Source organism: Lagopus muta, chromosome 19, assembly GCF_023343835.1.
Source record: "Lagopus muta isolate bLagMut1 chromosome 19, bLagMut1 primary, whole genome shotgun sequence".
In the NCBI taxonomy this organism is placed as follows: Eukaryota; Metazoa; Chordata; class Aves; order Galliformes; family Phasianidae; genus Lagopus; species Lagopus muta.
Genome location: NC_064451.1, coordinates 8,927,452 through 8,954,675, shown reverse-complemented (window position 1 = coordinate 8,954,675; position 27,224 = coordinate 8,927,452). Strand labels below are relative to the sequence as shown.

General features: G+C 42.8%; 2 protein-coding genes across 18 annotated transcripts in view; one reads left to right on the top strand and one right to left on the bottom strand.

Annotated features, from left to right (window-relative positions):
• The window catches only part of CRB2 (crumbs cell polarity complex component 2), a 65,409-nt gene extending 50,871 nt beyond the window's left edge, over positions 1–14,538 (bottom strand). Inside the window, exons 1-2 of one of the 3 annotated variants that reach the window (XM_048966063.1) lie at positions 14,423–14,538; positions 12,541–12,702 (exon numbers count right to left, since the gene is read on the bottom strand). The gene's annotated coding sequence lies outside the window, so the exon portion shown is untranslated. Of the gene's footprint in view, positions 1–12,540; positions 12,703–13,856; positions 14,251–14,422 lie in introns of those variants that run through there. The other 2 variants (XM_048966064.1, XM_048966062.1) reach the window with 2 other exon arrangements.
• Positions 14,382–27,224, top strand: part of LOC125702592 (spermatid perinuclear RNA binding protein) — a 72,789-nt gene continuing 59,946 nt past the window's right edge. For 4 of the 15 annotated variants that reach the window (XM_048966095.1, XM_048966093.1, XM_048966092.1 and 1 more), the window contains exon 1: positions 16,700–24,182. The gene's annotated coding sequence lies outside the window, so the exon portion shown is untranslated. Of the gene's footprint in view, positions 14,517–14,746; positions 14,845–15,074; positions 15,097–16,531; positions 16,668–16,697; positions 24,183–27,224 lie in introns of those variants that run through there. The other 11 variants (XR_007380646.1, XM_048966086.1, XM_048966080.1 and 8 more) reach the window with 7 other exon arrangements.

Genomic DNA, 27,224 nt, shown 5'->3' with positions numbered 1-27,224 from the left:
CAGTCCCTACTTTTTCAATGCTCTGAAGGAAAAGGCAAACAAAGGCACAGGCAAGGCAAACACCATCTCAGGCTCCCCAGGTATTTTAAATATACAAAAGTAAATGTGGCTTTATACTCCTTTAATTATGCATTGCATCTGAATTATGAATTGAACAGAGAGCATACAGGAATTCTGGTGGAAAGAAACAGCACCATGCAGTAACGTTTCCTCACCCAGGATAAGACATAAATGTGCCCTACAGAGGTTCACTCTAGTTGAAATGAGCGCTACCATTCCCAGGCACAGCCTGCACATCCATTCTCACTGCAAGAAATGCACCATAGCTCTCTCAGAAGAACATTTACACTGCTAGTGAGCAAAAACTGCCTCCTGTATCCTACTGAACACCTTTTTGGACGAAGGACTGTTAAAGAATAACATAATAGATTGGCACTTGAGTACTGTGTTCAGCACTGGGCGCCCCACTACAAGACAGACATCACAGCCCTGAAGTGTGTCCAGAGAAGGGCAGTAGAGCTGTGGGGGGTCTGGAGCACAAGTGTGATGGGGAGCAGCTGAGGGAGCTGGGATTGGTCACAGTGTGGAGAAGAGGAGGCTCAAGGGAGACGTCACTGCTCTCTACAGCTCCTGAAAGGAGGTGGTGGGGAGATGATATCAAGTTCTGCCTATAAGGAATATATTCATACAAAATGGTTCATTTAGATAAAGACTCCTATATCCATTCCATCCTTAATCCTGTCCCCTTCTTTCTTTTTTCTTAAGCGTTCTTCATTTTAAACATATAGTTGTATATCATACATAAATACTTTTTAGAGAATTGGTAGTAGGTGAATAATTCTAGAGATAGTTTCTAAGGTAGGTCTGCCTTACTCATTTCAGCAAGCACACATCAACAAGAAATGTGCTCCCCACCCTGCTGCCTCTTTAGATTAGGTCTGCACCTTGTATCAGGAGAAATGCAGATTTTGTTCTGAATTTCGGAAAAATATTTCTATATTTCTATAAATATTTCTATTTATTTATTTCTATATTAAAATATTTCTATATTTTGGAAAAATATTCTGAAAATCCAGACCTACTTTTGTATTAAGAACCTTTCTGCTTTTGTCTTTTACTTTGCACAATGTCCTCCTTCCCTTGAGATGAGGACCAGGCAGGCAGGCTCTGCTGGCTCCCAGTGGCAGGCAGTGCAATCTCACTGCCACTTGGTGGCAGAGGCTAAATGCCAGAATCACATTTCTAGATCCCAAGAACGCATCACGCACACTTATTCTCTGCTCAAGGTGATTCTGAAGATCACATCTTGCTACCTCATTAATTATTACACATTTATTGACAAATTAAAGATACAAACAAACTTTTTTTTTCCAATAAATCACTTTGAGTTTTAGTAGAATAAGTAGAATTAGCTTGGGGGTTTGTGAATTCAACACATTTATTTTCTGTTTCCTCTCTATGGCATCATGTCTCACAAGTTAAAACATCAAACACTAGCAGCTACCTTTTTAAAAGAAAGAGCATAAGGAGTTCTGACCTACCAAGCTACTTGCTTGAAGCAAAAATGAATTTACTGCAGTAATCAAATTAAGCTTGTTTCTACACTCCTCTTCTAAAGACATCATGTCTAATCTTTAAGTCTTTAGCAGATAACTCAATTACTATTTTATTTAGAGCAACTCTAAACACAGCACATATTACCTTGTGTGGTTTCTTCCACAACGTGAAGAAACGATGGTCCACAAACAGATGCTCTGAGATCTAATGAATTCTAATTCAGAATTCTAATGTCAGTCAGAGAAAGCTGCACACACAGTTGCAGAACATTCCTGCTGCCACGCTCCAAACCACAACGCTTCCCACTAGACAATATTTAGTGGAGTAGGATTAGGAACGAGGCTCTTTAAGGGCAAGTAACTTCTATCAGCTGTTTTTTTCTGACAAGAAACTTGGTACAGATTGTACAAGTTGAAATTTAGGACAGAGTTTATAAACCACAGGCATTTAACCTCAACAATAAATATCTCAACCCCCTGAAAAATGATCATTTCACCTACCCATAACAGTTACTGTTTGTTTAGCCCACACAAAAAACTCTAATCTGGAAACACTGGCATAATTAAAGATTATCTCAGAATAAACAATTTCATAAAACATAGATTGAACTTCATCTAGCAGGCTTAGCAGGTTAGCCAGGCTGGCTCTATGCACACCAGCTGCAAGTCTTCAAATAGGAGCACTCTATTTACAAAGCCTGTATTAATCCAAATATTCTGGGTCTCTCTGACACACCAAGCGATCACAGGGCAGAGCACAAATGCATCGAGATGCTTTGGTAGGGGCAACTTTCAGGCTCTAGAGCAATTATTGCTACTACTGAAGATTTATTAGCTTTCCAAATAAATATGAGTTTGAAAATGTCAGAGCAGACAGTAACTGTGCACACATAAGAGAGAAACCAACTGTTTTGCATACCTTACAAATTCTCAACAGAAGTAGTTACTGCAGAGATTAAATATATTAAATATCTAACTTCCATTAATTCAGAGCTATCTCACTTGGAGCATTACTTTTTCAACCATTACATTAATATTTTCCAAATCTAAGTCACATCAGAGTGGTGAAATCCCCATTCACCTCTTCTTTCAGTACAGGTGAGGAGTTACTTAGCTGGTATCCCATTACATACCCAGCCCTACTTATGTTTGAGTTTTCCAGCCCATACATCTACTCCTGTTTCCAGAAACACGTCTAGTTCTAGAATTCCTCCTTCCCCACTCAGGAGTCTTCAAAGTAATCTTTTACACCAACACTGAGACATCCCAGAGTCTTCATTCAGTTCGAAGAAGTCCAGACAAATACATCCTGATCATTACACTCACAAACTTAACTACAATCTCAACACCTCTGCGCTTTTTTCATAGGTAATATTTGATAAATTTTGCAGACCTACATTTCCTAAAGAAGTCCCTAAAAAATAAACATCAATGTCAGACCACTACCTACTGCAAAAAAAGTAGAGAACCATCGAATATCAGTCTGGACCATCTTTGCCTGCTTCCCTTACTTCCTGTAATGCTTCACAGGCACATACTCATTCCCTCTGTACAACACACTTTGTACATCTCATGCATGCACTCAACGCTGTTTCTCAGTACATTTTGCACATTTCATACATACACTTTCTGCACTTTCTGTACATAGACAATAACATTCTGCTATTGTGAACACAAGTTGTCAAGAGGCACCCTGCTATTGTTATTGAAAAACTATGACAGTAAGTAAATGCTGCAGCAAAACACAATACCAGTGCAGGGACAACACTGCAGCCCTGATACGACTCAGTAGCAGTCGGTGCTCTGCCCAGTAGAATTTAGGTTCTGTGGAGGCATTTGATAGTCTGGCCATCTGTAAAAGTTCCTTCGTGAGTTGCTGTAGCTCCTTCCTTCAACAGACCTCCACAAAAACTGCACAACATCCCTGTGTTTTTATACCAGCAGTTTCACCAGATCAGCCAAACTGATTTTCCAGTTTCTGCTACAGCACTGATAAAGCTCCCTATAATACAGTATGCTTTAATTCTGCTCTGAGTATTCCAGGCCTGTATTCATTAGTTTGGATTATTTCTTACATTCATTTCCTACACTGTGGACTCTTCTGCTTTTCACATGCTTAAACACTTAAGTTTTGCTAAAGCATCTTTTGATTTCCATTTCTCCCTGGTTTTTGCTGTATCACACACATAAAGCATGCTATGCAGCTTTAAAAAAAAAAGCAGTAAATGCCCTTAGAATGGCTCAACTGCACACCAGATGGTATGTGGCCCTGGAACACAGGCCCTGCTCATTGTAATGCTACCTGCTGAGCACAGCCACCAGCATTCAGAGTATTATAAAAAGGGCATTACTGTAACAATGACAAAGACTGAGCACTACTTGCACAGTGTCTAAACGAGCAACACATACTACGGAATTTGGAGACTGACAGTTCAGGTATTTTGTGTTTTTTAACCAAATTTCATCACCCTTCGAAAAACAGAATAACAGAATGCCTGCATTGATTGGAGAGTCGTTTCTGAGAAAGCAGAGTATATGATTTCAAGTCTTTTTGCAAAAAGCGTGCATGGGTGCCTCTGAAGACCAATGTGATGACAAACCTTCTAAAGATCCATCTATACTTGCTTAGAAATCATTTTACCTTTATAGGATTTGAACTATAATTAGAATGTTGACGACCTGTCAGAATGGAAACCAAAGTAGGATTATAGAGAGAACAGAACAGCTTTCAGGATAGAGAAACTCACAAAGGGCAAACCTCTGGAACCAGATCTTTCCAAGTTTTAGAGCACTACAAAAATAAAACCAGAAGATTCTACAGAGGAAAAAAAAGTTAATTAAAAAAATGAAATCAGCCCATGCTACGTACTTTCACTCTTTCCCTTTAAATTTTCCACAGGACATTGTTTTTTTAGCTGCTAATTCTGTGACCTTGCTGGAAGTCACCAAGCCAGAGATCAATTAGCGAGCACAGAACAGAGAAGCAGCGCTGCCTGCATTCTGCTTGTCCCCTGGGAAGAGCAGCTATGCTTCAGGGTAAAAGCAGCATAAACCTGGAAGATTGTTATCCAGTTGGAGTGCTGATACGCAGGCTGCTTACTAACTGCGAGATGCAAAAAGCAGCAGGACTGAAAGGAAACAGGAAAATCTCCTTTTTCCTTTGTGTCACCATTTAAAACTTTCCAGTAATCTGAAAATAGTTTAATTTTACATACAGTGAAAATGCAGACATCTAGCGTAATACAACAGAACACCATGCTGCTTTCAAACATAAAGGTTAGGAGTATTAGTTGTGCCCGTAAGAAATCATCCTTTTCAAGTGTGCTCTTCACACATCCCACTTATAAAACTTGGGAAAAGTTAGTCTGTAAAGATTAGTTGTGAATACACAGACAGAAATTAAAAGAAATCTTTAACGAATCTAAGAGCAGCTTCCCTGGGTTTTATTAGCAAAGGAAGAGAAACATTATCAGCAACATTTAAGCATGATTGAAACACCAATCACACTTTAAAAAGGACGTTGCTCTGCCTTGAAAGAGAAATATGCCTTATAAGGGATGGAATTCTTTAAACAAAAAAAAGTACAAGTAACACAATAGCAAACCATCACTACCAACCACCAATCAACCAACAGCCAACCTAATCTGTTCTAGTAGTGCTGAAGCACTGAAGCTAAGCAGATCGTGATTCTTCTCCATTATATGGATTTTGTGGGAATTTGTAACCCAAAGAGGTACCAAAAGCATTTGCAAGCAGGGCGTGTGAACTCTCAGATCACCAGTGCCCCCTATTCCTAGATAGGATCAACCAAAACCCAGAATGATCTGGAGATTTTCCCTGTGCCACCAACCAGTCACACGTGTCCAAACCACCACACGTGCTGACACACAGCTCTTGAATCCACTTCAGAGCTCCTGCACCCACAGTAACCTCTATGTTACGATTTCTCTTTCAGACAGGAGATTCCAAAGCAGAGAATCTGGAAGAACCAGAGTTAGATGTTGCCTCTGCACCTATCAAAAGCTGCTGTTTTGTTTGTTTTACACCACAAATAAAAGACCACATAGAAAAGAAGAGAGACTTTCTGAAGCGTCAGAAGCTAGGAAAAATGGTAGCTAGTGTTTTGCAAGTCTACTGAAGTGATTTATCTCAGGCAATGGGATCTCATCTCCAACTAATCTTGAGTAAATTCTTAGTTACTGGTCTCGTTCTCAATCCTGCAGTACAGATTACCTCAACCACAGAGCAGTGATTTCTGTAATGAAACTCAATCATTTGCCAGCAACTGTAACGCTGTCTGTGTAATTCACTGTTCTGTACAGACTCTGCAACATGAGACATCAATAGTTCTTAAATAAGTAATTAGAAGAGCTAATATCATTTAGATTATCAAATAGCAAGTGGGACAAATAAAGAGTCACAGCTCCATTAACATGTACATTTAATACAGATTTTTATATGTAAATTTCTTTTTTTTTTTGTTGAGTTACATGATAGGCCACAGATGAAACATAAGATGCAGAACAGCAGGCACCTGCCTCCCTGCTTTACCCCATTACAAAGACAACTTGTCTTATCTTAAAATCTTTTGCTCTCTTTTCTCGGGTTGGCTTTCAGCTGCAGCTTCCTCAGCCTCAGCAGGGAAATTGGCCTTCTGTTTGTGAAGTATTTCATTCACTTATTTCTAGACTCCTACTTACCCCCAAATCTTACACAACGGCTCCCACTCCACATCTGTATAGGCATCTGCTTCCTCCAAACACCTTCCCAACCCATTTCTCGTTGAAAGGCTCTACACGACACCTGATTACAGTCTTCTGAAACTAATGACAACATGGCCACTTCAGGCCTGCACACTTGGGCAGGTAAACCCTCGGAGTTCCTTTGCTACTCCAAGATTGCCACGAGAGTATTTTTTTCTACGAAACACTTTGGGCTGCTGAGGGGATCATCTTTACAGACTGGGCTCAACTTTCCCTCAAAGGGGAAATCTGATACACTTCAAAATTGATAGTCAGCACTTCAGTCTACATAACTCATATGGCACAGACACACAGATCAGAGCTGTTGCAGCAGCACAACAGCTCACTGGCTAGAAGAGGCCTAATGAAACCTGCAGTTACTGCATATCCTGCATAATGCCTTGGCATAACAAAGTTTTTAAAAATTGAAGGTATACACCTAATGCCAGGAGTATGATCTGTACATGCCGCAGATCTGTTTCCCATTTACCACCTCCATCTGACAATAGCACTAGTTAAGAAGCAGCATACAAAGTAGTTGGGGTAAATATTCTACCATTTTGAAAGTTTGCTTTGAGTTCATACAGCACAAGGAATGGAGGAGGTTAGTGCCAAAGGGACAAAATAGAGTACAAGGTCTTCTCCCGTGGTTCTGGTTGGAGGCTCTGCCAACATCCATTTGTTAGATACAGTTTCCAGCATCCTGGACCACATCTGTTCAGCTACTCAGAAACAGACATCAGAACTAACAACTGCTACGTCCCCACGCTGATTTGGGCAGCACCACATTCAGGGAGCACTCAGACCAGCTTCGCTGAGGGCAGGACTTCAAGCTAAGGATACAGCTCAGGTACATTTTCCAAACGCCAGTGAGTTTTTGTAACGGTCTCACAATTGTTTTAAACAATGTTACAAAACTACTGCTTTATAACCACAGTTCTCATTTCAGCAAAATTTTTAGACTAGATTTATGACCATGGTCCAAAGCTTTTTATTTCTACCTGACAACTACTTTTATTCCTAATAGCTCCTCATTTTCTGCCGATGAAAATGAATCTTGGCAGAAGATTTTCACTCCTTTTTTTTTTTTTATGACTATCTCACCAGCTGCAGTCACATGAACTCTGACTCCCATTCTAGGCTTCAGGGTCACTGATGGACACTCAGCTATTGCTTTCATCAAAATACAGACCATAGTCAAAACCAGATACAGGCAGGAGAAAACATGCAGTTACAAAACAAAAGAGCGAAACTAAAACTTTTTGTACCAGAAACAGACTGAAAGCAGAAAGAAAATCAACACTTAAGAACGAAAAATCCTATTTGCTGTTGATGTTCTGTACAACACCCGCAGAGATGGAAGCTGGGTTTATTCTTGATAGGAGCACAAACATTAAAGATAGCCCAAAAGTATTCAGACAAATATGGATGCAGTACAAAGGCTTGTGCAATGAGAGATATTTTGCTTTTAATCTTGACCTGGAAAACCTTTTCTATGACAGGGCCTCTTTTCAGTGGAGTCACAGTCCTGTCTCGTTACTCTGATCATCAGTGATAAAAAGGCCACCCAAGCTGTTGCTACTTTGGAACAATGACAGGTTTTGAATCCTGAACTTCAAAGGAAAACAAAAACAAAATCAAAACCAGCATCAAACCAAGGACCAGCACTGCGCTGCTGTCTTCCTTCCTCCTGTTCCATCATACCCTTCCCTCATGCAATGTCCCTCACAAATGTATAATCGTTCTTCTAGAGAGCCATAAACACTCCTTCACGTACACATGGAAGGGTTTCTCCCTGTATGCAGTAGGTGAAAGCACTTCCTTTCACAAGAAAAGACAAACGTTAAACTTGGGTCACATAATGCTCCATTTCCCAAAGGAGAGATGTTAAAGATCAGGACATTTCAGGTGATCATTTAGGGCCCCACTATTATTACAGATTTTAATTAAAGGCTTTTTTAAGATTAGCAATATTGTTTGTTTCCAGCACAGCCTATCACATAAGAAATGCTCTGCTGGGTCAGATCACCCTCGTGTGGCACTGTGTCTGAAAGCAATAGCAGGAGATGTCACCTGGAGAAAGCATGGGAGCCTGGGCACCTCCTAGGGCACGTTCTCTGTTTTACCCTCAGTCTGCAGTTGTTGCATTAGTGATGTTAGAGGGTATGAAGTCAGAAATTACTGCTTCTCACTTCCCTTTCTGTAGGCACTGACATCATAACACCAGCAAGAATTTACTAAATTCCACCAACTTACATGAGCACTTTCAGACAGGAATTATTATTTTTTTTCACACTGACATATTTTCCCATATGTGAACGTGCGCCCTCCCTGTGCTTGTGATAAGCAATATGGCACAGCCCTCTGAAGGACTCATCTTTCCCCTATGGCAGGACGCAGTCAGTGTTTTGAAGAAACATCAGATTCACTACACAGTTTTAATTTCTGAGCTAACACTCCTGGAACACACGCCACAATCAAATATTAGCAGAAAATACATCTGTGTGCACACACATCTTAAAGACAGCATTTACTGCTATGAGATTTGTATGGCCACCAGTGGAAAAGCTTTAATTATACATCCAGCAGTTGCCAGATGGTGGTGAGAAGACAAGTGGACTGCAGACAGCCTGGCCTGTGAACAATTCAGATGCAAGCTACGTTGTGTGCGCTTCTTTTACAGATGGGAAGCTGCTGATATGCAGGTCCACTATAGACAGCTGTACTTGGGCTGGTTCTAGCCAAACAAAGGAAGTAAAGGATGCAGAGATGGGGTCACAGCTGAAGGACTGCAATGCTGAGTGCTGCTGTAATGCATAGAAATTCACTTGCTAGTGTGAGAAACATTCCACACCACCACACTCAGGAAAGCTAAGGCACATCAGACAAAACATGAAGTCAGAAGACTAACAGGTAGAACAGCACATACTGGAATAGGCACTGTTTTTGTTTTTTTTTTTTAACCTAGACCTTTGTTTTTAATAATTGATATAAAATAGCAAATGACTCACTAATTGCACTTCTGAATTGTAATCCAACCTGGAATCAATCACACATGCATAACTTCTGTTCTTACTTGAAGCTAAATCCACCTCAGTGCATGCAGTAGTCTCTAATAACTGCATTAGTCATAACCTGAAAGTGTTTCCTACTTACTTGGTTCAATTTTGCTTGCTTTTCAGGTTGATCCTCATCCCTATTGATGAAAGGAACTCTGAAATGTTACCCCACAGAGACTGCTTTGAGATTTGATGAGCACTATGATACATTTCATGGTATGATTTCTCTTTTTCACTGTCTAATTTTCCTCCAATACAATTCTATCACCTTTTCTTCCAGTTCAAAGCAAAACAAGTACCATTCAGGACACACTAGCAAGTACTCTGTCAAACTCAGCAACAAAGAAGGTACACAGAGAACTGCCAGATTTACGCATACAATCCTTTGTTTTGCAGCACAGATTTTTTATTCTTACCCTCTACCCAGAGTCATCTGCTTCTTTTCTTTTCCTGATGTTTTTGTTTTTGAATGAGTATAGATCTTACAAGATTTTATCAGAATAAAACTCTATGCTACACAATCTCACTAATTAATCAGGTTGTCACTGTGGGCCAAACAAAAATGAAGGCAAAAGGGTACAAGACAATTAAACCCAAGGTCAGGTAGATACAAAAAAGAAAGTTGATTCTGACAGCTAGGAGCAAAGCAGGATGCCTGAGGAAGAGCAAGATGGCATTTGAGTAGTATCAAACAGAAACTCAGCTTTCACAGGATGCTCACATGAAAACAGACATGTTACAGCCTGTGTTAAAGCACATAACAGCTCCTAACCATGCGGTGAGAACCCAGGCTTAAGTCACATAAGACAGCATTAAAAGAAGAGCTGCTCAGTTAAGGCTCAGTTATACTTTCAGAAGATGAACACCTATGTACCAAAACACCAAAACCAACGTTTATCTGCCCTAGAAAAGAGCTTTCCAGTGCTGCTATCATCCCGTGTTTCTCTGCAGATCTTCCACCTGCACACTGCAGAAAAACAGACTTAAAATTTGCCAGGTTTTCAGCATTGGTTTCCTTTCCCTCACTCTCGGACCACCCCAACAAATTGACTACATGCATTTTTAGCTTTTGATTTCAGTGCAAGCTGCAGAAATATTTTTAGTGATCTGGGGTTTTAACACATGCACAGTTACCCAGCTGCGTATGGGAACTGAACCACTGCTTGAGCACCTGGGGAAAGGACCCCCATCAGCCCTGGGAGCACATGTGAAGGCAATTCAGCTGTGTGACAGAAGGGGATGGAGCCTGGCTGCACCTCTCTTAGACCTCATTTAAGGGCTGACTGCCACTGCAGAAAGATCTCTGGTTGGGGATCCCTTCTTGTTGAGTCTTTCCTGTGAGCCAAGATGTTCAGAGATGGGTGAGAACTTTCATTTTCCTTTGTAACACCATTCTATCTGTGCTGGTCCCTTTGCTGTTCTACTCCTGAATCACCCTTCCAACACGTTAATCTCTCCAATTGTAACAGGCTGGTTTTGTTTTTCATGTGTTTACCTGTCCTGAGCACAGCTTTAATCTACTCTCCACCTATTTTTATGTTGTATGTATTATAACTCTTTAATTTTCACCTCCAGCTATTGCTGCTTTTTTTTTTTTTCCTTTAGAAACCAGACAATGTTGTGATCTTCCATTTTTTTTCCCCTTTTGTGTCTTTTGACATTCTACTTCCTTTCATTATTTACTGCTCACAAAGTAAATACACAAGATGTGAAAGGGGCTCTGGACATTGTTCTGTGTTATACGAAACTGTTTCCAACTTCATTCTTGCCATTAACGGTGACGCTTCCTTCAGAATAATTCACCTTTGCAAATCCCCATCTTAACTTATCACCCTTCTAAATCCAAACCTCCTTTGTGGAAAGTAATCAAGCACTGCCAAACTTCAAAGCATGCAAACAGTGACAATAAGTGTATCATCAGCCTTGCTTAAAATTAAGTATAGAACACGGAATTATTTGGTTTTATAGATTAAAAACAGAATCAAGCAAGTTTCTTTTTCAAATTCTGTGTTTTTTGTGTGTTATTTTTTTAGTTCTTGGAGTCATGAGATTGTTTTCACATATGGAGGTAGCTTTTCCATGAAGATTTGTGAAATATATGTCTAATATGACACTTCTTTTTTCCCCCAATTCACTCTGTCCTCAGATAGTTTTGCACAAATCCCATTAACTTTAGTATTTATGCCTAAAGGCAGAATTTGAAACCTGTAAAGAACTGGGTCACTGGACAAAGGCAAGCCTCAAACAGAGATCTCTTTTCTGAGCTATTACAAGAGTATCTCTTCCCTCAGGCTCTATATGAACAATCCCATTTGTCCACAAACAATGCCAAACACTTGAAATTTGATAAGTTACGTTTTATCCTTGCTCAGGTAGGATTTTTTTCTCTTTACTGTAGCTAATAGTCACTTAGTCCTCAATGCAGCATTTGTGGCTGATGCGAAGCATCCAAGGACATCCTCCCACGAGGTGCCCTGCTGCAGGTTGCAGTGCCTCATTCATGCCAACCTTAAAATCAGTAACTTTCAACAGCTTCCTGTAAAGAGTTCCTCCATTTTTCCAGGGATTTTTTTTTGGTCTCCATGAAAACTGCTTTCATACGTTGGTCACACAGCAACTCCTGCTTTGCTTCTATTTTTTATTTAATACTGGCAATAAATTTTTTTTATCAGATTTATGGAATGCAAGATAACCACAATAAGATCTGCAAGCTGTAAAATCAGTCCAGGCACTGAGATTTTTACAAACTACATTTAATGTCTCAGTAAATCTCAGTGAAATAAACAGTCTTAGAAGACTTCAGTCACTTACCACAAGTATTCTCTGTATTAACATCTCAGATCTGTATATTGCTTCCATATAACTGGCTGATCTTTGGCACAATTCAAGTCCTCATCACTTACTGACTACACCTAGAATATACATTTCTATTTCTTCCATTTTATTTAATGAAGTCTAAAGAAAATTGGTAAACTTTCTTCAAACATCAGATGTTCTTTTCAGTGTTAAACAGATAACCTTGTGCTGCAGTGCCAAAGCTATTCCAATTCCCTGTATTCTAAATTAATCCACCATTCCTCTTTCCTATCTTTTTTTTCCCCTAGCCCTTGGCAAACAACTAGCCCAAATGATAACTCCATGGAAAATCTTAAAATTCAAGAAAACATACAACTCATGCCTTACCTGAAAATACCTTTCTTCATTATCTGAGATGCAGTCTCCTGTATGTTTCTCTCTCCTTGTTACATTTCCAGCTGCACTGCAGTCACCATTCTTCCACAGCTCCCCGTTCCTCTGTCTCCTCCATCAGCCTTTGTTCAGGCTACATTGGTACGTCGTCATTTGCTGCAATCAATTTCAAACAAAAGTGTCCTTACATCAAGTCCTTGGAATGTCCCTTGATTATCTAGCTGTTACTTTCTTGCCCCTTGTCAAAGGCCTATGCTACAAGGCAACAGGACATTCTGGTAAATTCACTTATTGCTTCAAAAGTTCCCAATTCTAGACTGGAAAGCAGTAATTGAGAGTCATTAGACATGCTTCTCCTTTTAATACTCCTTATGCACCATTACAGAAGTAGGGCTGTCTTTCTTCAGGACTAGGGTGACAGCTTAGACAAGCCTTGTGAAGAAGCGTACCAACCATAAGCAGCTCAGTTTGAACCTCCCACTACAGGTCATGTTTCCATGCATATGTGTTTTCTTCTTCCACTGCAATGCTGCAAATTGCTGTTCTGAATGAAACTTACTGCTTATCTTCGGCACTGCAGAATTCCCGAACCTACTGCCTTTGCCAAAGTTCCTCACAGGCTGCTTTAACACAGCATGCTGTGCATTGATTATGCTAGCAAGGAGCTCCCCAGTCAATTTCTTTCATCTTACAGCCTATATTGGATTAGTTCTGAAAAGTGATACCATACAGCATAGATGCCACGTTCAAAGTTGAAAAAAGCACTTAAACTGGGAAACCTTGTGGAAATTTAGATGCACTCATGCAGTCAGCTCTGGGGGCACTCATCCCTTACACTGATACCAAGGCTGCTAAGTCTGAAGAAAAAAAACTTTTTTTAAAACACAAATTACAAGTCAAATATCATTTAAGGCCATGAAACGTGAAGCTATTGGCCATTTGGATGTTGAAGCAGAAGCACAGAGATGCTCTGCAGCACACAGACAAAGGAAACAAAAAACCACCAACCATCAGATTCAGCCCCCTCTCCTCATCAAAAGGCTGCAAGAGGCTTCTCTGAAGGGTCTGAAAAGCGTTGCTGAGCATTCCCACCCCACTGCTGGTGGTGGACGGAGCTCCAGAGCTCTCAGTGGCAGAATTTACACCTAACCACAGAACGGCTCTTTGTCCCCATCCCTAGAAGGGAAAGAGGTAATTGCTGCCTGCCATACCCCTCGCGCAGCCCAACCTGCCACGTTCACCACAGGAAAGCATCGATTTTAAGCCCTCTGGCAACAACTGAGGAACCCAGATGGAGAACAGAAACCCACCAGGAAACACTGCTTCTCAGCTCAATTCGGGCAGCTGCTCTCTTTCTGCACTGCTTCAGATTTCGAAGCAGGGTATAAAATCCGTGAAGCACGCACACTGATGAAAGGGCATTGGGACCCCACCTCACCCCTCAGCTCCTCTCTCCCTCAGGCCAGGCCGTGCCCATCGCCTCACGGGGTAACGACGCCCGCGGTGAGGGTTACCCTCACGGCCCTGGGGCGTTTGTGGCGGGCGGGTAGCAGTGAGATCTGGCGGCTAGAGAAGCCCGAGGTGGGTCGGCGGCTCCTGGCTCCCTGAGGAGCGCTGGAGCCGCGCTCACACGCCTCGCACACACCTGCTTCCCGCCTTCGCCTCGCACCAGGCCCACAGGGATGGGGAGGACCCTACCGCGCTGCTTACGTACTCTGCGCCCGGCGCGCTAGCACCTACGGCATTTGCGCACCAGGAACCCTCTCAGGTGCAGTGCTCGCGCTGACGACATTACGGAGAATCCGTAAGAACACCGACCGCTTTGAGGGGCTTTACGTAAGTGACGTTCTTTGGTGCGGGCCTGGCCGCTCCTCACCCGCACATCCGCGGGAGCCGTCCGAGCTGCAGAGAGCGCTCTCCTCAGGGGACGGGTAGGATTACGCAGGCTACGCAAGGAGTAGCAGCTGCAGGTAGGAAATCGGCCAGGCCGGGCCGGGAACCTTTACGTCAATTCCGCAAGGCTGCGCTGCGCTGCCGCGAGGAGGGAGGAAACGGCCGGCGGGGCGCCGCTACGCACTTGGCGCGGCGGGCCGGCATCTTCCTACGTCGTTGGCGTAAGGCTCTCTCTCAGGTGCAGGGAGGGGGCGGGCTCACGTTGCCCGGCAGCCGCAGCCTATGGGGGCGCCGGGCGCTGTCACGTGCCGGAGCCCCGCTCGCCGCTGCGGAGCCGGAGGAACCGGACGGGGCCGCGGAGCCGGGCCGGGGCCGGGGGCTGCGGCGGGGCCGGCGGCGAGCGGGGTGAGACGGGTGGGCGGCGGGGAGGGCCGGAGGCGGCCGCCGGCGGTCCCCGAACGATCCCGAGGGGAGGCGGGCGCCGGGCACCGCTCCTCCCACTGCACCGGGCACTGCGGGCAGGAGGCAAGGGCAGGGCGGGGGAGGGGAGGCGGCGCGGGGCGGGGGGCGCCGGTGCGCGCGCGGAGGGTCGCGGCGCGCGGCGGCCGTTGGGGGTTCCGCTCCGTGAGGTGCGGCCGTACCTGGCGGCGGGCACAGGTGCGGGGCGGCCGGGGCCGGGCGCGGACGGGCGGCGGGGCGGAAGCGTCCTCGGACGGGGACGGAGAGGCGGAGGAGGCGGGCAGGTGCCGGGCGGGTGCCGGGGGTCCTCCGCGAAGTTGGCCCCCGCTCCGCTGCCCGCCGCGCGGAGCGGGGCGCCATCGGTTTGTGGTTTGCGTCCCCCGGCGCCGGCTGCCCTCTGAGGATCGCGAAGCCGATGGTTCCTATGGCGGTAGCGAGCCGGGAGGACGAACGGGGTCCTGAGTTTCGAATTGAAGTAGAAACGCGCGTTACCTGGCGAAATGGCATTATTTATTTACACGCCCCTGCAAATGGCGCTGTGTGATTTGCGGAAAGTAAGAAAATGTCCTGCGCCGAGAGCTGCGCCCGATGGCACCGAGTGGAGCGCTGGAAACGGGCGTGAAATGGAGCAGTCCTGCCTGCGCCGGGCTCTCGGCTGCCTGCTGCCGCCCTTTGACTTCTGTAAAGTTTAAAATGGAATTTTTACGCCTCCTGTAAAGAAGTGCAGCTAACGTGGTGCAAGACTTGGGTGGATGTTGTAGCTGTCAAGCGTTCCACATCTCGTATAAGAAATGTGGCTGTGTGCTCTGGGGACAAAGAAAAAGAAAATTAAAATTCTCTCCTTCATTCGTGCAGAGTAATTTGGAAAGAAAGGAGAAGGCAGGGCTCTCTGAAGAATTGGTCTTAGCGGATTTTCTTTTTGAGAATGCAGTAACTGTTTTTGGAGCACCCGAAGGAAGCAGTGGAGGAGGCAGGGAGGGCCTGGTGTTGGCAGGAAGGAAGGGAGATGGAGACATACAGGGGCTGTGAGGGAGGCCTTTGGTACGTAACAGGGAAAAGGTTTTTGGGATGGGCTGGGAGGAAGGCCTGTGGTGCCTATAGGGACTGTTGGTGTAGTCCTTTGTGTGTGCATGGTGGTTGCTCTCTGCATTCCCCCAGAAGGTGGACAGTCTGCCTCTGAGACGATCCATCAGAAAAGATGGGCTGCAGTTATTCCTGCAGGTTTGGGAGGGAGAGGAAGGCCGTGAGAGCAGCTGGGGCTGCCTGTAACCTGTGCTACGTTCTTGGTTGTGTTTAGGATGCATGTGTCTTTTTTTTTGCTCTCTGGAACCTTCCAGTTTTTCTCTGCTTCACGTTGGTGCAGAAGGGGAGGAATGGGGAAAAGAGTGGGTACGGATTGCTAATGGTGTGGTTTTAATACTTTCAGGTTTCTGCTTCTCATTATCTTGTCATTGATAATGCAAGTCCAGAGCTTGTTCTCAAATTCTGTGTAGAATCTTTTGTCCTTGCAGAATTTTTATGCCTGTTTGTAAATTAAAAAAAAAAATAATAAGGGAGGGGATGGGGGGGGGGGTGTTCTTCCACATGAATCATTATTATTGAGCTACTGACAATATTGTCTCTCCACAAAAAGGATGCTGATGAAGCACCAGTTCTTGCTCCAGAGGGTTCAGGAGCTTAAATGCAAGGAAGGAATCCAGGACTGAATTTCTTGAGGAACTTGAGGAAGGTTTTTTTCTAGAAATCCTTGTGTGTTGGGGGAACCCCAGGTGAGTAAGTGGCTGAATCCAGCCTCATGGCTTCTGCTCTGAGATGGCACTGCAGATGCAATTGGTTTCATAGCAGAGGTTCAGAAGGAACTAAGAAGAAAGCGTAGGCAAATGGAAGGTGATTGCAGAAGATCGGCGCCATGTGTGCTGATCCTTATTCTTAAAGCAGGGTCTGAACTTAGCTGAGCAGTTGTATAGAAGGCCATTGGGAAAAGAGGAGCAGAGCAATGAGGGCAGAGGGCATGCCTTCTGTATGTGTTTGTGAAGCAGTTTAAATTGTGGTAGACTTGCAGATCTTGGGAACCCGTTTCTAGCTTGTAAGCAGTATTTGCCTTGAATGTTCATTCAGTAACAGTGATGCTTAAGGTTGCGGAGCTCTTTTCTTTGGAAGCTTTTTGGTGTTCCTCAAGGGTCTGTCTTGGCAGAGTTTTTTTTCTTTTAAGCTGTCTCTCATTTATGAAGTGAATCCTGTTGAGGTGGGGAGGGAAGAAGGCTGTGGGAGAAAAGAAACCAGTCCAGGCTGCTTCGAGTTGTGAAAAAGCCTCACTGTAGAACCATAAAAGCTGCACTTTTTCCATGTTGCTCTGGAAGCAGCTGAACTTTGTAACTTGGCATATAAATAGAGCTCTTTGAAGAGCATGTCCATGGCTGGAAAGAAGGGAGGGGGAGATGCCCTGGCTGGCTAACAAGCTTATGTGTGGAAAAAGCCACTGTGATTGGCATTATATATCTGTTAAAAACTGTAAAGCTTTCAGAGTCTTGTCCTTGGTTATGGGTAATGCACGTGGACATGCTGGCGCTTCTAGATGTAAAAGAAAACTGAAGAAGGTGGCAGTTTGAGTATCTGTGCTGGGCTGGATGAGGGAGCATCCCTGGGCAACTGTGAGAGGCAGTCCTGGCTGTCTGAGGGAGGTGCTAGGGAAGCGAGAGTGCTGCGCTTCAGTCTGTGCCCTGCTATGCTAACTGGCAGCTGTTGGTGAGTTAGGGCTTAAGATAAGTGTAGCCATGCCAACAGAGGACTTCAGCATCACATTTCTGTAACTTAGTTTGTATTGAGGTCAGGGAGAGAAGGCTCTTCTGTTCAACAACATATGCGTGAGGAAAGCTTGGCTGATGTAGTGTCCTGGATTTCCTATAAAATGAGCAGTATTGGCAAGTGAAGGTTATTTTACTGCTATATATGCAGCAGCCATGAAATTAAAGGGAAAAATCCTGTTAAAAGTAACATTACAGATTTAAATAGCAGAAAAATGCAAATCTCAAACATTTCTAAGAAAATAATTGTTTTAGTACAGATGTTGTACTTGAAGTATGCATGTGACAAATATAATTTTGTTGTGCAAAGTTTCTGGAAAAAAAGGCCTAAGGTGCCCTACCTGAAAACATTTGCTTCTATTTCTACTTAAAGCAGTGGTTAATAAAAATGACAAGACCAGAGACAATATTTTTTCAGTTGTTCTTCTGCATTTCTTGGCACTTGTGAAGTTTTTCATTCTTACGTGTGAGCCTTTCACAGAGCAATGACGACAGAAAATGCAGACAGTGGTGCACTGTGTCAGCTCACACAGATCGTGTTCCACTTCTCTGAATAACTCTAAATTTATGTCTCCTTAAGAAAAAGTGTGTGTAGGAATTGTTACAAATCATGTGGGTAAGTTAAACTGCTTGCACTTTTTTTTTTTTACTTTATTTTGTAGCAAGATTGCCTCATGTTTCTGGACCTTTAAGTGTCACGGAATGAAGGAGGACTGAGAATTTTTGGACCCCGCTCCATGTTGGTCTGTTGCCCCATATTCCTAGTTTTGCTTTGCAATGCATGTTCTGACCTTTCTGTTCATTTCCTATGCAGTACAGGAATGTAGGCAAGGTGCTAGTTATAGGGGAAACATAAGAAAAAATTCAGAGCATGTAGTTTGTTCTGCTGCTACTGAAAGGTATGTAAAGCATGGTACTGGACTGCTGTGTCTGTCCTCTGCCAGCTAAAACCAAGAATTGAGACTAATCCTATGTGTGGATTTTCTGTGCAGCCAACCGGAGCTGCTCTGTTACTGGGCCATCTGCACATTTGCTGATTGGTTTCTCAAGTAGTAAAGACCATGGATTATTAAAAGCCATGCCCTCATTGTTTCACTTCATGGAATTTTTCCACAGCTATGCAAAATTTTTCTCTTTTCATAGCAGAATGCTTTCTTAATATGCTGGCAAACTGGAGGTGCTGGTGGATGCTGAAGAGGAATCGTCTTATGAAATCCATTTGCTATTTTAGGAGATCTCTTGGATTGTGGAAACTGAAGTGATCCTGTTGCATGGATTGATTTAAAGCAGTTCTCTTATGCTGTGGCTTGGCAAACTATTGAATAGCCCCGAAATGCTGCTTGTGATTGACATAAAGCAGCATATTCTTTACGTTTTGTTACTGGGCTCTAATTTATCTGTCATAAGGTTTGTGTACAATAGTAGTAAATTCTTTTTACGGCAGTGTTTCTCTTCTATGTAATATCTGCATAAGGGAATTAAATTATTCTTAATTGTATCCTTAAAAATAAATTTGGGGCATGTCTGGCTAGCACATTAAATTAAATTTTGCTACTTCACATTCTTACTGCCCATTTACTTTAAATTGACTTTATTGAAAAATTAAATGTTTGAATATCTGATTGAGAACAACACTGTCATTAGTGGGTAACCATGAGATGTCAGAACCTGGAGAAATGTTAGAAAACAGCACCCATTAAGGTTTTGGACCTTAAAGCTCCTGATGTAGTTAGAAGTGAAGCAATGGTTGAAGCTGAACTGGCTGTTTGACCTAAGAGCAAACAAACTCAGCAGGGAGGAACTGCCGTTACCCCTCATACGCTGCCCCACAGGAGGAGCAGCAAAGAGCAAGTTGATTTGGAAGGCCTTTATTTCTCTCCTTCCTTTTATTCTTGGGAGGGGAGACACTTTCACTAAATGCATTTCTTGTTTGACTTGTAGCACAGCAAATCTGAGTATCAGTGTAGTGTTTAAAGCCTTGGGCCCTGAGGTGTCCTTAAGTATCCTCTGAGGTATGAATACGATGTTACACACGGAAATGTTTCTCCCAAGCCACTGTGTTAATTCAGGTGTCTATAACCCTAAGCAGAGTCTTTCCCTAATCATAGTTCTCAGCTGGCAGTGTCTGCCTTCCTGGAAAAGCATTAAGGGACTACAAGTGAGCATGAAGCTCTGTGGAGCTGGTTTGAGAACAAGAATTGCCTGTTTCTAGAAATGAGCTTTAGCTCAGCAGTCACAGAAGATGAGGAGACTTGAGGCTTGGGATCAGGATCTTCATGGGCGCACAATGCTGCTGATCTTGTCTGGTGAGACTTCAGTATGAAGTGATCTATCCTACTGGCAACAAGATTATGAATTATTATTTTTGTTAGGGGGATGGATCTTTAGCACTGGATTTTGTTGAGTCACAGAGCTGATCTTGGAGGAGACTTGAAAAATGCTGCCATTTGTTGTAGGGCATTGGAAACCAGGCAGCGTGGTGCACCCCACTGAATTTGGTTGTCACTGTTGAAATGGGTAAAGCTTTAGAAACTTCTGTGTGGTATCTTTATTCCAGCACATGCTATATGATTCTATGGCTTCTGCTTTTTGTATAAAGGCGCGACAAGTGTGCCTGGTAGGGGTGTGCTGTTAATTAAAGTTAGAAATACTGTAGGTGAATGTCAGTTGCTCGACTCTGTACCTTGAAGTGAACTGAAAGAAGAAATTTCTATGGCCCTGGTTCCTTTCCTGAAAAACAAGTGCAGTGAGAATGGAAGTTTCCTCCAGTTCTTTAATTAATCTAGACTGAAGTTCTACCTAAGTCCCTGTTGGAGCTAGCAGATGGATCCTAAGTAAAGCAAAGGAAGTTGAGCTCAGTTGCCTTATGAAGACTTAGGACAGCATTAGATGGGGAAAGGAGATTTCAGATGTAATATCTGATATTGTCTGGAGTTATTTGTCAAATGTATATGGTATGAACTTAGAGAACGTGGACATCTGCTCCTCTTCCACTTTCAATCTCAGTCTTTTCCCTCTTTAAAGACCTGAAATGTTTCCATCGCAAAAACTGTTAGTTTAAAGCCACTAATTAATGTATTTGGGCAAATATGGTGACAAGTGTTCCAGCAAAGCCAGGAAGAAAGGCAGATACTTAGAAAAGGGGTTGAAGACAAGGCTGGTAACTGCTTTGCTTCTGGTGGGTGAGGGTGAAATTGGTGGCTGCCAAAAATACAAGCTGAGACAAGTAGCTCATTCTGCTCTGAGCCCACATCTGCACACACCTCCCTATCTCTACAGATGGCCAGGAGGCTGAAAAGAGAACACAGTTGTCTAAATTTGTGTAAGAGAAAAGAATCACTACTCCCACCTTGAAAGTGCATAAGAACCTCTTGTAACTCAAGTATTTCAACCAAATTTAAGAAGTTTGGTTGAATTTTCAGTCCTAGTAAATTATGCTAATCCTGACACTGTAGCTTCTAAATACATTTTACGTTTTTTTGTACTTAGAGATGACTGACTGGGGCTGGACTGTTCCTTTCAAAACTATCCTGCTCAGGAATAAATTTGATTTAGAACAATTCTTTGCATGCTTATGCTGTAGCAGCTAATCAGTGTGATGCTCGTCCAGTTTACATTTCACAGTATGATGTGTTTTAGAGAAAATAATCTGTTGCTATCTAAATAGTGATGACGCTATTTGAGGTAATTATAGTGAAAGGCAGCGTGCATCTCCAGCAGGTCTCTGATTAAAAACTGAATGCTCCTAAATTTCAACCACGTTACGTTGTTTCCACCCTAACCAGAACACTGAAGAACCTGAAATTGGAGACCTCCTGGTTCTTTCATAAACAAATGAACAAAGTTCTGTTGTTTAATTTCTTGCTATGGGTCTGGAGCCTGAGCTTCAAGTTCAGTTTCAGCGAGAAACAAAATAGCAGAGCTGAGAAAACTTGCAGAGAGGGCTTGAACAGAACTACTGATAGAGCTTCAGCTGCTGAGGAATTGTGACGTGCTAAAGGAGAATCTTAAAAGGGGAACAGTACAGCCTGCTTTGAGCATTGCTCAGTAAGTTGCAGTTCTTAGTCAAACTTAACTAGTGCAAAGGTGGAACATTTTGTGCTCTTTAATGTGGAATCTGCAATTGTTAAACTGGCTGCATGTTACAAATGAATCTTTTCCTGTGTAGTTGGGTAGTAACATACCTCTGTTTTGGTTTCTGTTGAGATGTTTCCAAATGTGCTTTTAGTAATGCAGCACAAACACAGCATTGTCATAACAGAATTCCATCCTTGGTGAGAAGTTGCAGCAGTACCGTGCAAAGGTGCCACTGGTCTCTTCCTTACAGAATGTTGGTCATCCTTCCAGCATTATGTCTACAAAACTTTCTCTGACTCTGTCAAGTTTAATGGTATTTGGTGGCGAGCATGGGTACTGAAAGAATGCTAAGGCAGGAAAGGATTCAGAGTAGAAACACTCAAATACGGAGTTGAGTTAATTTGGATCAATGAGTTGCCCATAGGTGGGCGAAGTCCAGATGAAAGTGTCAAAAGCTCACTCCTTATTTCCTGTATCCTTTTACTATGGATGCTGTAGCAATTATTGCAATGTCTGAATATCATCCTGGTGCTTCTGCAGTGGGTGTAGTTGGCTCAGGCTGTCTCCATGCTGTTTTTCCTAGGAAGAACTGCTTGAGCAGAGCTCATCTGAGCTTAGGACTCTGGTACACTTACTGGTTGTTTTTTTCTCACACAGTGAAATGCAATCTTTATTTTAATGTAAATGCCTTGACTAGATTCTTTACTTTTGTTCATAAATGTTTGACCTGTATGTGGTACTTGCCATAATCTTGTGCCAGAGAAATGAAGACTTGCTTTCTGTTTGCACTGGGCACTACTGATTTGCAGGAGTTGACTGATTTTACTGCCAATTTTAGCAGGTGTGCTGTGTCTCAATGAGTCTCTTTACCCTCACTGCACAGTACATACACTAGCAAGTCTCATGCTCAGTACATAGAAGACTGAATTTTGGCTGAGAGCTGAGGAGTGCAGGGATTTGTTGTACTTCCCCTCTTTTCTTTTCCTTGTTCTGTTTCTATTTGTGCTCCTCATGTTTACAAAGCTCAGAATATTTCCTGTAAAAACTGTGTGTAGTTGGTTGACTGCATGCATACTGTCCACAAAATGTAGTCCTAAGTTTTCTTCATACTTCAGAATTCTGGAGATCAGAAAATTGTCATCCTTTATGCTGTGAAAGGACTGCAGCATTCTTTACAGCAGCGTTTAAAGAGAAGGTTGGTGGTGTGGAAAAGATTTTTTAAAAGTGCTTTTTGGCTACTCTTGTTGGGAAAGAAAAATCTTTCTTAAGACTGTCATGTGGTTGCAAAAGCTTGCTGTCATCCTCATGTGTAAAGAATGGGAGGCTGGAGGATGGGGAGGCAGAATGTGGGGCAGAGCTGGCTGGTGGGGCCAGGCCGCCTGCTGTGCTCCTCCTGTGAGCTGCAGGAGCTCCAAACCGCTTCCCCTGCTGGGCTGCGGCTGTCCAGCACTGCAGCACGGGAGCAGCTTGCAGGCACTCAGCGCAGCAGCGGTGGAACAGGGCAGCTGTACAGCCTGCTGTGTGGGGAGAGGAGAGGGAAGCTCCTGGAGCACTCTGTTTCTCTGCAGTACAGGAGAGAAAACCTTATGTGCAGAGTTCACAGTGTACCACTGCAGTTCATTACGTGAGGTTTTGACAGTCCTGCATTGTTTCTGTCAAACTGTGGATGCTTCACGGTGAGCTGTCGCTGTTCTGGGACTGCTAGCAGTGGGTCTGGTGATGGGGTAAAACCTGACATTGTAGACAGTGTCTCTATTATCTCAATAATGCACTTCTTGAAAAAGTGTTTATTCCTTCTGCAATTAACTCGTAATTAAGCTACTTTCAATCACTCTTTCCCAACTGAGTAGTTGGTGGTTTTGCAATTGTGCAGATTGGAGTTTTTACAACAATTATTTATATCTATGGGACACAATTGCTTTATTGTTTTAAAGGAGGCAACTATCCAACTTCTGTGTTCATTTATCTTGATTAACCTCTTGTTTGATCTCTTGCATGCTGAGTTTTCAGTGAATCTTTGTAAGAGGGGGAAAAAAACTTGATGAAACCATCCAGAGGTTCATGGCAGAAAAGTGTCTCCCAGCAAGACCCAGTGCAAACATGCCCACAATTTTATTCTGGAATGTAGCCTGCCAATCAGTTGTTTGGGATTGTTTCGAGTTAACCTGTAGTGCCTGAGTGCCTTTTGAGAAGTTACATCTTTTTCTTGTCTATGGGTCTCAGTGTGTCTCTTGGTCCTTGAATGCACGCATCATTTTTTTCTCACTGTTTTCTATCCCAGATGGACACTTGAGGATATGACACTTCTGGTCGAGGAAAACTGCATTGAGAGATGGTGCTGTGAGCTCAAAAATCTCCTCACCCATGCCCCTGGAATAGGGGATGTCCTACCAGGTGATATTGGTGCGTCACCTATTGCTATTTCGAATGTAAATTGGCATCAGAATCTTGAAGAAACCATTGAAGAAAAAATTCAATGGCCAAATGCTTCCATATGTTGAAAAGCAGTTGCCTGTCAGTGCACCAGCTTCACGTGTGGTTTTCCAGGTGACAAAAACAGGCCAGTAATTAAAAACAAAAAGCAGCAGTTGTTTTTTTTTCCCTCCTTTTCCCAGCAGTGGAGCTGTAAGAGGAATTTGGAGAGCCTTTAAGAGCAGGAGTCAATAGTGAAAAAATTCTTAGAAGTTTCATTTTTGGCAAAGTTTCTATACTAGGAGTTGGTAACAGATCTGCAAAATAAACATGATACACTGATGGGTTTTAACTACTGACTTTCAAGTTATTTTTGGAGGGCTTATGCAGTGAAGCCATAAATGTTTGTCCATTCTCAGAAGAAGCAGCATTTATAAGCAATAACTGAAAATCTAAGAGTTAAACACCCTAGAACTGGGAAAAGTTCATATTTGCAGTTATCAGAGGACATCTTTTGGAGCTCAGTATCTGTGAGAAAGCAGGACAATGGCTCTTGAATGACAGGAAGTTTCTCTGTGGCTTGTGTCTAATGTTAATGCTGACTTGGACTCCAAACTGTGGAGTATGCCTGAAATTCAACATTCAAAGCCAAAACAATATGCTACAACTTGGTTCCCAGAGAAAGAAGCTCCATGCTGAAGAGTGGACTGCTTTTGCACAGTGGGGCTGTGTGGCTTCTCCTTACCTTCCAGAATGGCACAGGTCCCTTACCAGTGTCCTGAAATGTTCTCATTTCTCTGGCTTCTATTCTTCCTGAGAACAGACTCTGTGCCTGGTGCTGGCTAACAAAAGAAGGACTCCACTGCGCTCGTTTCAAAAGACACGAGGTGTCTGAGTCCACGTCCATCTGATGTTCCAAAGAGAGTGGTTAAAAAATGTAATGTCTGAAAATAGGACACATTCTGAATTAAATTCTTGAGTTTAATCACACCATACTCAGATACAGAATTGCTAATTTGAATCTCATGAGTCTAGAGGTAATTGTTGTCAAGCATTTACTGTGACTTTTTGCCAAGTTGGCCTTTGAAGGATGGCTCTGGTCCTGTGAAGAAGAAATGGAATAGCAGAAGCAGCCAACAGCAGTCTGTTAAAATTGAACTAAAAAAGTCTAATAAAAGCTGAGGGGTGAGGGGGGTGGTGTATTCTGCAACTTAATATGTATGGGAATTGGAAAATTAATTTATTTTCCAAGTCTTACCATAGATTTACTATGATACTAGGAAATTTACTTTAGACTTTGGTGGATAGGGTCTCTTCTACATGGAAACTATCAGATTTATTCCTACTGTAGGGATTAGAAAAGTAATGTTTGTGAAAGTGCTGTGAAACTCTTGTGGTACGGCTCAGTCTGATTGCGTTGTGCTCTGTGATAACAGCACACTGAAACTTCATCCTGCAAACGAAAGGGAAGAGCTTATTACATGTTAGTGTTTGCTGTTAAGCTGCTCTGAGTATTACAATATCCTGTAGGTTAGCAGGGGGACACTGGGTAGTGCTGTCTGTTTACCAGTAGATGGAGAAGTAACGACCTAAATTTCTTCAGTCTGTAACCTCTGAGCTTTTTCATTCAATCAACTGTTCATGGTATTGCAAAGCAAACAAGCAGAAAACAACACAGTGTCTCTGCTGCCATTCAAAGGTTGCAAATAAGTTTGCAAGGATTACCAGCTGCATCCACAAAACAGCTTGGTGACACCTGCATGCTCTGCTAAGTGTCCAGTATTTAAGAATGAGATCAGAGTCTCCAAGTGCAATGTATTTTCCCATGGTAAATGGAAAGAAATTACCGTAGCCATATTTGAATTAATGCAGTTACGTAAGTAGTGCTGTTCAGCAAACTGTGCTTATGCTGCCATGGAGCTAACTTTGATTCCTCTATTAATTTTCGTAGTGACTTTTGAAGAAGAAAAAACGGTACCTGTGGTTTTCTTCTCAGCACAAAAATAAATGGAATGTCTCTGTCAGTTGTCTGAAGCCATGTGTTGAAAAGCATGATTTTTTTTTCTTAACAGTTTTGCAGAGTAATAGGACAGAATATGATTTGGATCCCAGAAGAAACATGCTGGGTCAATTTAAACTCTGCCAAGTTCTCATTTGCAATTTCTAGAAAACTTAAAGCAGAAACATCTGAGTGCCTGCAGAAGTCATCAGTCTAAATTTAACTCTCAGATTTTGTCTCAGTAAAGCACAAAACTGTCTGGTAGTGTTTGTCCACTGCATTCCAGGCACTCGCTGTTCTGTCATTGAGGCTTCTGCATAGGTGGAAGAAGCCATTTAGACAACGTGAGAACCTGAAATTCTTTTAACACTAAAATATGTTTGACTGTAAAGACTAAGGAGTTTTTTGGTGCTCTTAAGACTAGAGTTCAGCGTTTGCTTTTCTCTGGTTCTTGTTCTCTTTGCCATATCCTTTAATAATGATGATGCTGTGACATGGCACAGATTTACACTGATGGCTAAGCAGGTAAGAAAGCCAGTAAGACTGTCATGTGACGTAGCTGCATCAGAAATTCTGACTGAGAGATGAAAGGTTACACGTACTGCTTCCCAGCTTAGCAGTGATGCTGTTAGTTTATAAAGTAGCTGTTTTTTATGCTGGTTTTGATCCTGTGCCCTGCATTTTGAACTGCACGCTCCTACCCTGATTTACTGTAGCTTTCCCAGCGTGCCTTCTTTAAAAAAAAATAAAAACAGAAATCCCTTCACTACTGCTTTCAGGAATAGCAGGTTTCCTGTGATCAGGGGAAACTGAAACGTCTAGACGTAAAATACAGTTAATGGCCCCAAATAAACAAACTCGGCTTTTCTCCAGTCCTTCCCTGACAGCAATTTCAAGCATTACTTCTAGCAACTGCAGTGTATGGAGGAGCTCTGGGCAGAAAGTGAGGTGGTGGTGGTTGCTGTAAATCAATCTCCCTGCAAAGCCAAGAGCATTCTGAATGCTGCTGTTGATTCCATGGTTTATTTGCTTCC